The sequence below is a fragment of the Euprymna scolopes genome, chromosome 24, assembly GCF_053919585.1.
Source record: "Euprymna scolopes isolate OS-2025 chromosome 24, ASM5391958v1, whole genome shotgun sequence".
Taxonomy (NCBI): Eukaryota; Metazoa; Mollusca; class Cephalopoda; order Sepiida; family Sepiolidae; genus Euprymna; species Euprymna scolopes.
The window spans coordinates 71,967,656-71,981,244 of record NC_136505.1 but is presented as its reverse complement, the minus strand read 5'-3'; the positions used below and the strand labels follow the sequence as shown (position 1 = coordinate 71,981,244).

The window sequence follows — 13,589 nt, the reverse complement described above, 5'->3', positions numbered from 1 at the left end:
AGGGAACCTGTCGACCAGATCACACGAGGCCATCAGGTCAGACAGGCTGCTATCACACTACTCCGACTCACTAGACACCCCCTCGACCTTATCTATATTGGAGTGCACGACGGCATTAACACTACCCGCTCCGGACCCGAAGAGAGAACCACCTCCACCCGCCGAAAAAGGAAACCCTCTCGCTGCGGACGTTAGGCGCATAAACTGCCACGATCCGGAACTCACCGCTTTTAACGGCAACATCGACCACGACCAACCTCCCATGAACATCAGTGTAAACAACGATAACCGCCGCAGACAGTGTGCGACTCGCTAGAACAGGAACCCCACCGCCACGGGAACTGCCGTATGCTGAATAAACGTCAAAGTCGTTCACCAGCAAACTGCAGTCCCCGTCCCCAACAAAGTGGATCTCCTGTAATGCACCTAAGTCTGCCTCAAGGACCAGGAGATCCCTCAGCACGCGACCAGACTTGCTTCGGGATATCATGACCCTCGCATTAAAACTAGCTAGGTTTAAGCTCGCGGCCATGATTCCCTAACTAGTATTCGCCCAGGATGAGTCTGAAATCTTCGGGGGTAAGGCCGTCAAATGTCTGACCGAGACTGCCTGTGAGCAGGTCAGACGTAAGCCGGTCGGACGTGAGCCAGCCCCCTCAACGACCAGGGGGACCGTCATTTTAATGGCTCTATAAAAGTATGGGTGAACATAAACTGGGATCCTCCCTTCACATTTTTGGTCAATTTTCCCTAATGATGGGTGCTCCCCGTTGATGATACACAATCCCTTGTATGCTGCCTTTCCGGCCTAAAACATCCTCCACAAGGTCTTACAACGCCCTCCCCTATTTTCTCTCACGAACGTTATCAAGTGTGGAATGTCAGAGAAGTTTTTGAGATCGGCGCCCGCTTTTCCGTCGACTTAAAGGCTTTTCAGAAACCTTTTTGTCGCCCATTGAGGTCGACGATTATATGGTCTACACGTTCGTCGCAGAGGCGCTCTCCCGGCTAGAATGGGAATTTCCTCGTTTTTCCCTCTCTGAGAAGGGCCGCCTGTTACTGGTCATTCTTTTTCACTGTTACTTCCGCCTCTGCTACAGGAATTCTGCACTGATCCTTTTGGCGTGTAAAATAGGGGTGGGGTAAGTTAACTTTCCTCGTGGGGGATCTGTGTTGGAGGGTCAATAATCTTGTCTTTACTGACTTCCGGGACTGTTTCTTCCGAAACCATTTCTACCACGGCTATCTCTACCGGGGCGGTCTCTATCGGTGCTGGCTTCTTCCTCTCTCTCGCTCTTTCCACTTGCTTTGTCTTCCTGTCTGCGTCTTCACTCTCCGACTCCGAGGAGCTCACTCTCAGTTGCCTCTTTGCCGCCATGACCGTCCCTCTTGCTGTTGTTTGAGGGGCGGTTGTTTCTTGCTTCTTTGTCTTTCTAGAGACAACTTTGCTCCAGGTGGCGGCATTGTTTCCTTCGTCTTCCTTCTTCTCTTCCGCCTCCGGCTTCTTAGTTTCTCTCTGTTCCTGCTTCTTCTCTTGTTCCTTCTTCTGGGGGCAGAAACGAGACTTGTGCCTCGGTTTTTGGCAGACCCAGCAGTGCGGTCTACGTCCCTCCACGATCACGGTCATCTGCCAGCTCTCACAAATCAGCTGGAAAGGGATAAAATCCCTTTTTATCCGCTCGCATCTCGATTTTATATTCTGTGTCCTATCACTGCCTAAACTCGCTTCACCTCACCGAATTGGGATAGCGTCGCACCCAGCTGATATTCTTCGATGAAGCTCGGCACGCCCATTAGAATCACGTTGATCCTTCTTTCTGACTGATACTCCGTTTTCATTTTATAATTTTTCCATATGAAGTCCTCTTTTGCCATCTTCTCTGCCTCCTCTTTAATAGGCAAAAGGAGATCCCACGTGGCGTAGTATCTGCAGGCGTCATACTGTGCAGGGATCTTTAACTCTCCAAGGATCTCCATCATTTTGACCCTGGGGATCCCGGTTAAGCCTTTTCCTTTAGCATCGAATGTTATCAGGGAGACTAATCACTGTTTTATTTCCTCTAGTTTCCCTGGCATCACCTTCAGTTCGTTGCCTTTGACATAACACTGGAACTTGTTTTCATAGAGTTCCTGATTGTATTTTGGGGTCTTTTTAAGGCTTTCCTTGGATTCCCAAGTTGTCACCTCCTTAATGGGTTCACTGGGCGTGTCAGCTGCCGTCTGGTTCTGGGTTGGAATTTTCTGCCCTGGTGGAATGGGCGAACAAAGGCTTCCTGGAAGGGCTGGCCAATCGACCGCACTGCCTGGCGTTTCGCTGATCAATCCCCCCTCCGCAGTGGAGCACCCATCTACTATAATCACATCTACCGATTTAATTTTCCTCAGCCCCTCCGCCAATGGTTTATGTGGACTGCTTTTTTCCGACTGTGTCTTCGTTGGTGGTGGCATCAGCGCATATTCGTTCAGAACCCACCACCTCTTCACTGGACGCCTGGTCTTCTTCTTTTCGTAATTTCGGTAGGCGTCCTGCACTTGGTCGGCTTCCGGGTTGCTCACTACCATCTGTTTCCACATTTCTACCTCCTGCTCTTGATTTAAGGGCACCACGACCGACGGCAGCATGGGCAGCATCGAGAAGGGGCCCGCCACTTCGTCTCGGGTTACATCTATGACTGCTACATTCTTGGCCTTTTGGCCAAGATCAAAGTGTAGTATCTGTTCCGGCAGATGCTGCACTTAAGATGATTTGTACCAGTCAATGGAGGGGGGCCCTCTATACTGGGACAATTATTATTTTTGGTAACCAGAGTGGCCCCTTTTTGCCTACTTTTAGGGGGGCTGGTTTTTACCTCACATTAAAAACGGCCTTGTGCCTAATTTGCTCAGTGGGGGAGCAAATAAATACCATCTATGACTGCTACATTCTCCATACTCAGGCCACTGGGGGTGGCGCCCTCAGAGCCCGTACCCGCCTCGGAGGTGCCTTTGGGGGTGCCTTTGGGGTGCCTTTGGGGGTTCCTTTTGGGGTAGCATCCACGGAAACCAACCGCGTCCTCGACCTCGTACACACGGATGGGGTGGCGACCCCAGAACCCACTTTCGAACTGGAGTTGCCATTTGGGTCGGCAACTCCTGCTGTCGTCACCTTACCGGTCGCTAAAGCACTCGCTGCTGTGGTGGCGACTCCGGAACCCGCTCTTGAACTGGGGTTGCCCTTTGGGGTGACAACCCTTGCGACCACTACCGGACTCACGACACTTCTTGAACTGGGGGCGGCGACCCCCGAAACCCTTCTCCTACTAGCGGTGCCTTTCGGGACGGCACCCTCCGAACCATTCTCGAGCAGTACACCCGGGGCGTCTCGCAGGGTGGCAAAAGCAGAGGCCTGATCCATCTAATTGATGGCCCAGAGCCCAACTAGTTCCCGCCAATTTGGAAACCAAGGGGACCTTCGCCTAAAAAGGCACGTCGGAATCCCTTGACCCTGCCGCCTGATTAAGTGCTAGCTGGACCCAGGACTATCTGGAAAACAGAAAGAAAGCGAAAACACAGTTAGTGGGCAACAAACATGCAATGCAACAGGGGCTGGTTCTTGCAGGAGAAACATAAAGACTCTTAACCAAGAAGGTTAAAAGCTCCTTCGCGGACACTTGAAATTGATCGCAGTTTTCTCTGAGAACAGATGCTACACTTTGATCTCGGACAAAAGTGTCCGGAAAAATGATCGCGACCGGAAAAATTCCGCCCAAATTAGTGCCGCTTTTATTATACGAAAACGCCTAATCCTCATGCGGCGAGCGAAAAATGTGTAATATTTAACTTTCCGAAGTCAAGCAAATTAAATAGACAGGCGACCTCCGTTGTTAACTGGTAGATATTATGATTTATATGTTATATAAAAAGTTTTTAAAAAGTTGTGAGCCGACTGACAGCTTCTCGGAAAAAAACGTTTCTTGGACATACACAACAAGCGAACATACATACACACATTTTCGCTTATATATGGTCGCCTTTATTTTTAATTTGAAACCGACAGTACATATGTTGTTCTAATCTTCTGTTAAATATATAAATAAATAATAATGGTTATGCATATGTCGCAAAAGATGATCTTGACTAACCAATTATTCTGTAGATTCGAAGATTGCTGCTTTGACTAATTCGAGCTCTCTAGTATTTTCTGCATGTTGGATATACGTGGGATTATTCTGTAGCAGAGATGCTGAAAATATTGCAGAAAAAAACATCAATATTGCTTGAATAAACATGTACGGTGTTTTTAGTCTTTTCTAATGTAACGTTTCCTCTTGCTTTTTCATTGCATGGAGATTCAGCAATTGTAGCCCTTTTGTCAGTTGCGGCACGCAAGGAACATCCGTCAAGGGTTAGTTTTTTTTTTGCAATAAATTAGAATACAAAAGAATTGTTTTAGAGAGAACATCAACTTTCCTTGTAGGGTTTCCATTGTCATTTGCGGTTCTTTTTACTTTAGAGATTTCACCGTAAAGAAGTTCTTATATCCTCGAACCAGTCTTGCATGTTAAAAAACTCGTGATCCGTTTAAGAACATTAGTTGCTACTATTGATGTTCGTACTAGAAAAAAAGTATTTATCACTACGGGTGATTAACTGACTTACTACCAAAACAATGTTCCAACGAAGGACATTTTTAATAGTTTTAAAGGAACTTCCAAGACTTATATATATATATATAATTTCATTCAGAAAATTGAATTGGATTCTTTGTCCAAAGAAACAGGTTTATTTCCTTAATCCATGAATATTCGATGCTGGCCTATCTCCTCAAAGGAAAGGTTATATATATATATATATATATATATATATATATATATATATATATATATATATATATATATATATAAGCCAAAAATGGTTGACTAAAGGATTTAGCTACAAAATTATAACATTTTATAATTGAGAATTAATATAATGTGTGTGCAAAATTGTTTCAATGTCCAGTTCGACAATTTCAAGCTTTATATCGTTTGAAAAGTTTATAAAAAACAGCATTTCTTCAGACTTTATGAATAAACACACTTTAGGCAACGTAGCATTTTTTGAATAGAAAGAAAAAAGTGGGGAAATCCCTAACGGAAAAAGCATGCGAGAAACATTTACCTTGGTTGTGGTTACGGAAAATCTCATTTAAATACTAATGTATCGCCTAATTTTAGTATCTTTATTTAAGAACAGAGTTATGGAAAGTTTCTACGGAGAGCTCTAAGCTAGTTATTTTTTTATATATCCCATTTGTTGAGTTCCTAAATTCCTTTATTTCCCAATGATTGATTTTCGTAATAATAATTTTTTAAAGTTTTGTTTCTATATTTATATTACGACCGTAACAACCTTGTAAAGACGTTACTGTTAGTTTTAGTTTCGTATTACTGGCAAGTAATGTTTATAGATTATCGTTCTATTGGTATATGGAGTAAAGACCATTGTAGGTTTAGAATTTGATTGACTATGAGAATAAAATAAAGTGGTGGTATTAAATACATGTAAACCTTGTAGGACATATCGGGTGACTAATCTATTTGCTGTTCTAATCTATTTACTGTCTGAAAATACATTGTTTTTCTACTTGAAAAATGTTTGTTATGTCGTTTCTTAGGATGATTTGAAGGGAGATAATCCAATTAATTTGTTACGGTTGTTTCCGTCAGGACATTCGCTAATCCTATGAGATATAACCATGAATACATCTGCTCTAGATCTAGCAGAACGGAATCCGTATTGTGTGTTATAAAATGTGATAAAAATAAGTCCTACCAAACTTCTCTGTCATTTTTGGTCCACAACTATGAAACATAATATATAGGATATTCGAATCCAGGGAAAACTTTATAATTGGGTTTTAGCCGGGATAATCGGTGCAAAAATGTTAAAATTAAAGAAACGTAATTTTTCAGTTGGAATTCTAACGACGGCATTATTAATATGCATGCATAAAGAAATCGCTATTTGTACATATTTTTATTTTTAGCATTGCAGTAAACATGTCATCCATAGCTAAGGCATTAACATGAAATAAAAAAGCAAATCGATAACTAAATTTTTTGTTTCGATTCTCAGTGGTGGCACAAGAACCATACTTTTACTTTTTAAATAATATTAATATATTGGGAATAATATAATTTTATAACAAATACGAAATCTATATAAATCAAAATATCAAATTTATGTGCTTTTCGACACAACACTGCCGGGCGACCTGCAATAAATACGTATAGAATGAGGTTCGTGGTTACTATAAACGTTTTAGGCCAATATTGCACAAGTATAAATTATGTAGAATAGCTGCATTAATCTAATTACACGTAATATAAAATTAAAGATTACCATCCCCATAAGAAAACTAATAGGAAACTTATTAAAATGAATGTTTAAAAGAATATGCCAATTAGCTAAAGCTTTTTGCAGATGGATGCAATTCCACAATCTATACATAAAGAAGGTGTATTTTCGTTTTAAATAAATAAAAAAAAGGAATTTTAATATGAATATTAATACACACACATAGATATGTATATATATAATCATATGCATTTTTAAACATACAAACAGCTATATATACACATATATACATATAAATATACATATATATATATATATATATATATATATATATATATATATATATATATATATAAATATAAATATTTGTGTGCGTATTCGTGTGTCTGTGTCGTTTTCTTGCAGGTTAACATTTTTTAATTTTGAAATTTCTATGAGACGCAGAGATATAAATTTGGTCCACAGAAAGAGCATAACTAAGTGTATTATTTTCCAATTTTTTGTTGAATTTAAACAATTAATTTAAAAGTTATGCAAATGTCACTATTTTCTGGTAATTTTACGTGTATCACTTTACTAGTGAAAAGTTACGTGCTGTTGCAGGCCTCGCAGAAGCTGTACCTCATGTAGATCTCACCAAGGAGATTGAAAGAGATCGAAGAACATTGTCTTCGTTCGTTGAAAATGCAGCCATCAAACCAAATTGAAGCATTAAGCCCAGAGCAAGACCTTTTTTAAACCAAACTCATCAAGAAAAACGTTTGGCTTGGGCTCAGAAATACATGAAAACCAGCTTTTCAAATGTTCTTTGCAGCGATGAGGCCAGAACAGAGTAGTGTTTGGTATCCTCTTGGATCTCATAACCCTCATTATTCAGTCAATTTTCAGTCGAAGATTTTATTAAATAAGTTTATATGATTTCTAAACTTTTCATAAATCTATAAAATATATAAATAAAAATGCATTAAATTTTACCATTCGGTTGTCTACAACTTAAACTAAAAGCAAATTCCATCTGATTATATGATTATATGATCAACACTATTTGGAAAATGTTTATATAATATTGTCGATGTTTATAAAAGCTTACATGGAAGATACAAGTTGGTAAACTGTTGCGGGAAATCCGGGGAAATTTGAACCACCGCCCTTCACTTTTTCTTCTGTATGGATAACCAATATTTATAATAATGAGTCTTGTCGAGTATTCCTTTCCTTGCTAAGCCATTTTAAGTGGAGAGTCTAAGTTATTGATGCGCACTTGTCAATGGAACACGACGGAACTCTCCAGGAAATTTTAAAGAATTCGAATGCCTTTTCTTTTTAGAGGGTTTTTCTTAATATCCAACAGATGTTCCTACAGTAGGAAGCGATACATTCCAGTCTTTCTACAATGTTGTTCTAGAGTAATAGTGAAAATATAAATTAAAATCGATTATCTGTTCAAAACAATTGAAGTCGAATGACCAGAAAACTGCCGAAGCAATATTTCATAAATCAGTTCAAGCCTTCATTAGGGACGTTTATTTGTTTTTCCCACCTTGCAGTGGTGCGACATTTTCTGCTGAAGGAAGTTAGCAAATATTTTGTGTAGCATCGCTACTTCGTTATGTATAGACATATTGAGTGTCTATATGTCGAATTGTTGTTTTAGTCCTGAATTGTTTACCCATTAAATCATTTTCTTCTGTTGTTGTGAAACTGATTAGTTAGTGCTGGTGAATGATGCTAATGGGGCTGGCTAGGCAATTTTAACAGAATACAAGTTGATTATTCGATCGTTGCTTCTTTAGCTTTTGGAGTATGTTATTATTTGTCGTATTAAATCCGAGGAGATATTTTATTGATTGTTTGGGAAAGAGTAAAATACTTACTGCTTGTATGACAATACCATATCACTATTCTTCTTTTTTTTCTCATTTGTGTTTGTGTAATTTAGTGATTCTGCTTACTCGAGGATAAAACAACTTGTGTCCTTGGAGGCGAGTAAATATGCATGCTGTGTGTTGTCCCATAAAAATATATATTTAAACGCTTTCTGAACAATTGGGCGTCAGTGAACACATTTATACTATTGTCTCTGTTAAATCAATAACAACTAGACGAAACATATTTTTACGCGGATTTCATATTTTAAATACGTACTCTATTAAAACACTATTTTCTAAAATATAAGACAAAAAAATGACGTACAAAAAATACAAATATTGGTAAAAAATAACAAATATTGCGAAAGTGCTGTGGTAAAATATGACCTGAAAATGATTAACTTAAGACTTAACTACGGTTAATTCCAACTCAGTTGTTTCTGAAATAACTGATAACACAACGACGTTTTAATTTTGAAAATTGAACGAACAATAACACGCATATAATTCAGGAAATCTATTTATAATTATATAATAAAAAAGCGGGTAACAATTTATTAATTTTCAAAAACGTAACTGACGTATAACAGCTACAGATGCAGAGACAAACTGATTTGGAATAGGGAGATTTCGGACTGGTGTTTCTACGTACTCACGATTAAAAGAAAGTAATATTACAGTTAGCTTAGAGGAGACGGAAGTTAAATGAGTACGTTTCGTCATTAAATCATATATGAAATGACAGTGGTAATAAAATGTATGCTCGGGAATAAGAAAGCATTTCCATTGCATTTCAGAAAACGCTAAACACAGATTGCTTAAATTGCGATTATTGTGAGACGGTTCGTTTTCTACGTAGTATATATGCAATAGCAGCGCATGCATGATTGTATAAGTAGGAAATATAGTTATGTGTCATCTATTGCAGTTCTGTAATTATACTGCGAATGAGTTAGATCCGAAGTTTTTATTCTATAAAATATAGAAGTGTGTATAATTAAATAATAATCGTTGAAAATAATACATTAACAGCGTTCTCTTACACAAGCAATATGATGGTCTTAATATTAGCTAAGTAATCTAATTAATCACTAATAATTCTGATTGTTTAATATTTCGTCAAAGATTGGTAATAAATCAAGATGGTGAAATAAATAAAATATATGCACCCAATATAGCCCTTCAATAAATCGCTGTAGATTAATGTCTTTTTCAATGTATATTAAAATAAATAAATATGGTATGCCAAAGTAAATGCATACGCCCCAAAGAATAATTCTATAGTATATCCGATTACCAAAATTTAAGTACAAATTATTAACAATATATTTTATTAAATGAAAAATAAAACATAAATTAAATTGTGTAATTTAATAATAATTAATTAGGAAAACCGTCTTTACTTATTTTGGATAACGTAAGAAAATTTAATATTTTCTTTTATATAATTTATTGTAATATAATCCGTAGTATATTCCATCAAATCACAGTTACGAATTGGGTGTTTTTGTAATTAATTAACTGTAAACATTTTGATTCAACGAAATGACTCGGATTAATTAGGATTCCTAAACTATTGAGTGTTATTCTAATAAAATTGATTAATAAAACATCAGCTTCTCGAACTAATCCAAATTAGTCAAGTTCATATGGAGATACATATTCCACGACATATTTCATTACTCTTCCATTATGAATCGAGCATTGTTCTGTTAAAGTATGTTATCAACGCACAGCAGCTGCACTGAGATGTATGACAATAAAAAGTGTATATAATCCTGGGTACGAATTCATACATAAACGTATTTAGTTTTTAACTGAGGACACATACCTTTAGAACAACGCCCATATCGCTATAATTTTCTTTCGTAACGGATATGGCTGTAAGTATTTCAGAATTAATTCATGAGTCACAGCAATAATAGAATATGCGCGTTTGATTTCTTATGCTACTCCCTTAAGATAACAATTTCTCGCTGTTTAGCCTTTAATAGCATATAGAATATTCAATTTGGAAAAAGATATCCAGAGATGAGTCATAATACTGTTAGTATATTGAACATTTCAAACGTGTTTTTTTCTTCTTGTAATGTTGTAATATCTCATGAAACAATCTTTTGTACTATATAAAAGTAAATTTTAAACAAATTCTTGTTATGAAAGAATTACAAATAATAGACAGCTCCATAAGGTCCGAGCTTTATTAATACAATGACCTTTCGAATAAAACATAATTTTCTGTTCATGCACTGAAGTCAGTAATTTTCTACAGATTCGATGCGGTTTATTTGTGAAAAGATTGCCCCCAAGATCGCCATACGCATGTAATATGTGATTACGTTAAGGATGGTTCTCCGTGTGGTAGGGATATCTCCAGAAAATTCCCTAAATTACCTTATATGAGCTTCCGGGTAGTACTTGCTTACACAATTGCATTTATATTTGCCCTCTATCGCCCCACAACAGCGGAGTTACTATCTTTAACAATTGACCACATCATGTTTGCACATCCTTCAGCTAATATCCACATTGTGGTGACTTCATTGCCCACAATGTGGAATGGCTGACACACTCGAACAAAACGGATGACGAGGGGAGGTTCTGTGATAACTTCGCCATTGCCTATGACATCAACCTGATTATTCACGAACCCACCCGTGTGGCCGATACTTCTGGTCAATACGCAAGTCTTCTAGACCTTTTTCTCACAACTTCCCCTGAGCTATGTTCATGTTCCGGTCTGTTTCCTCTGGGATCTGTCAACCACTCGGTTGTATCAGTTAAGATAAAAATGAAATGTAATAAGTCTTCAGACGTACCTCACCACCGTACAATATACCCATACTCTGCGGCTGACTGGGATAGATTCCGTACATTTATATCTGATCTCCCTCTGCATTCCATGTTCAAAAAGGATTTTTTCTCTACTATATCTGACCTAACAAATGGTTAATTGTAGGCATAGATCGATTAATACCATCCAAAAAAGTCCAACAGACGGGCATGGTTCTCCTCAGAATGTGCTGCTGCCATTGCGCATAGGAATCATTTTTCCAAAGCTACCAACGGAATAGATGGACTTAGACTAAAGCTGCTTTCAGGACTGACAGCAACCACTGTAAAAGAGTAATAACAAATGCAAGGGAGCTATATGCTCAGTCCGTTCAATCCAAAGTAGCTGAGCAGCGGCTTGGTTCCCACCAGTTTTGGCAAATAGCAAACAGGATTCTGGACAGAAGTGTGCGTGCTATCCATATTTCATCCTCTAACAGACAACACGCTATGCAACATGCAAATATCTGTGCGTGAGGTCGCCAAACTGATCAAGAATCTTATAGTGTTGAATGAGCTTCAACCAGAACTTGCACCCATACTTACAAAACTGTTTAAGCGTTGCCTTAAAAAGAAGTGCTTTCCCATACCCTGGAAAATCTCATTAGTATAGCCTGTATTAAAGAAGTCAGGTGATAAATCATTTCCCTTCCAGTACAAATCAATAAGTCTCCCTTGTGTCATGAGAAAGGTGCTGGAATCCATATTAAATAGAGAAGTAGTCAACCACCTCAGCATAACCAACCTTCTTAGTGACATGCAATATGGTTATCGGTCTGCCAGATCTACAGCAGATGTGCTAACGGTTATATCTCATAGGATAGTGAATCTCTCGACAACGGCTTCCTTTCTAGGGTAATTCCTCTTGACCTATGAAAGGCCTTCGATAACATAAGATTTCCAGCTACGGTATAACTGGAAATGTTTTCTCAATTATTAAATCATTTCTCTCTGATAGGCTCATAAGAGTAGTGGTTGATGGGCAAAAATCAGAGGCCCTCAGTATTAATGCTGGACCCCTCAGGGGTGCATCCTAGGCACAAATTTCCTTATCTACATCCATGATCTCCCAAAACACATACTTAAATCATTCGTTAATATCTATGCTGATGACATGCCCATCTATGGAAACACATCTAAGGCCGTAAATGACAAAGTTATCTCTGATATCTTTAATGCATCTTAAACCAAGCTCCTATCTTTACATCATAAACGCTCTGATCCCTATCTGGCATCAGTAGAAATGGATGGCTCTCATCTAGGGGAGGTTCCATGTTTTAATAAACTTCTGAGATTGTCGTTTACTCCTGACCTGAAACGGAACACGTACATCAAATCTATTGCCAAGCTAGCTGGAAAAATTGTAGGATCCTTCTATCGCTCCAGACGATATCTCACTGGTAATGTAATTCTCAATCTATATAAAAGCTAAGTACGTCCAAGTATGGAGTACTGCTGCCACATCTTGACGGGAGCTGCTAAATACAGCCTATCCTGCCTTGACATAGTACAAAATAGACTTCGTGGCTTAGTGTGGGATGCCTTTTTCTCTTCCCTGCAACCTCTCTTCCACAGAAGAGACGTAGCGAGTCTGTTTTATCTTTACTTTAATGTCAAGTGCTCGTCTGAGCTCCAATCACTGATCCCTCTCGTTGATCTTTCACGATAAACACCCGACTAGCTGAAACCAGTCAAAAATTTCCCCACTCATTATCTGTGCCAAAACCAAAACGTAGATTCCATGAACAAAGATTCTTTCTTAGAAGTGTACGCCAGTGGAACTCTATTCCGTCTGCCTGTTTCACACCTAACTGCAACTTAAATTTCTTCAAGTCCAACATAAACAAATTCCTGATTAACCGCTACTTAAGTAAGAGACTTTATTAAAACTCCAATACTAACGATTACTACGATACTATTCCATTGATTAATGTACACGTAATAAACATTATCCCTGAGTGACTTCCGGACCTTGATAAGTTGTGTATTCCATGTAAAAAAAGTATTTCTTCGACCTTAAAATAAGCTTTAATTGCATGTCATTCAAACACTGCCGTGTTTGAATAAATGGTTAAGAGGAAGATGTCATTTTGACCTGCTTTACTTTTTCACCGCTAACTCATTTTCGGCCAAATTTCAAACAGTTATTACACTTTATAGATCACCTTCTAAGCTACGAGGGGCGTACAATGAATAATGCCCCTTACACACTTCCAGTTGTCTGATCAAGCTCAAATCTTGCATGTGCAATTATTTGTATATCTACGCGTTATATGGCAATTACAGCTCTGAACTACTTGTGATGTCTGTTTTACAGGTGTTTGAACTGAGTCAGGTGTGAAATGGAGCCTGTTGAATTTCGAGCAGTGATCCGATTTTTGTATTTGAATGGACGTGTACCACAGGAGACTTTTGATGAAATGACAGAAACTTATGGTGATAATACCCCATCATATGACCTTGTAAAATTCTACAAATGTATGGAATCGGCCCCAAAAAAGAACTTCTCTACCAGATAGTTCAGCAGAAGGCATAAGAAAAGAAGCATTTTTGTTTGTTTCACGTGTGTTG

At 38.3% G+C, this 13,589-nt stretch overlaps 1 pseudogene; it reads left to right on the top strand.

The window, feature by feature from the left end:
* The first annotated feature begins 2,675 nt into the window (after positions 1-2,675).
* Positions 2,676-2,819, top strand: LOC145246975 (U2 spliceosomal RNA; annotated as a pseudogene).
* The last annotated feature ends 10,770 nt before the right edge of the window (positions 2,820-13,589 follow it).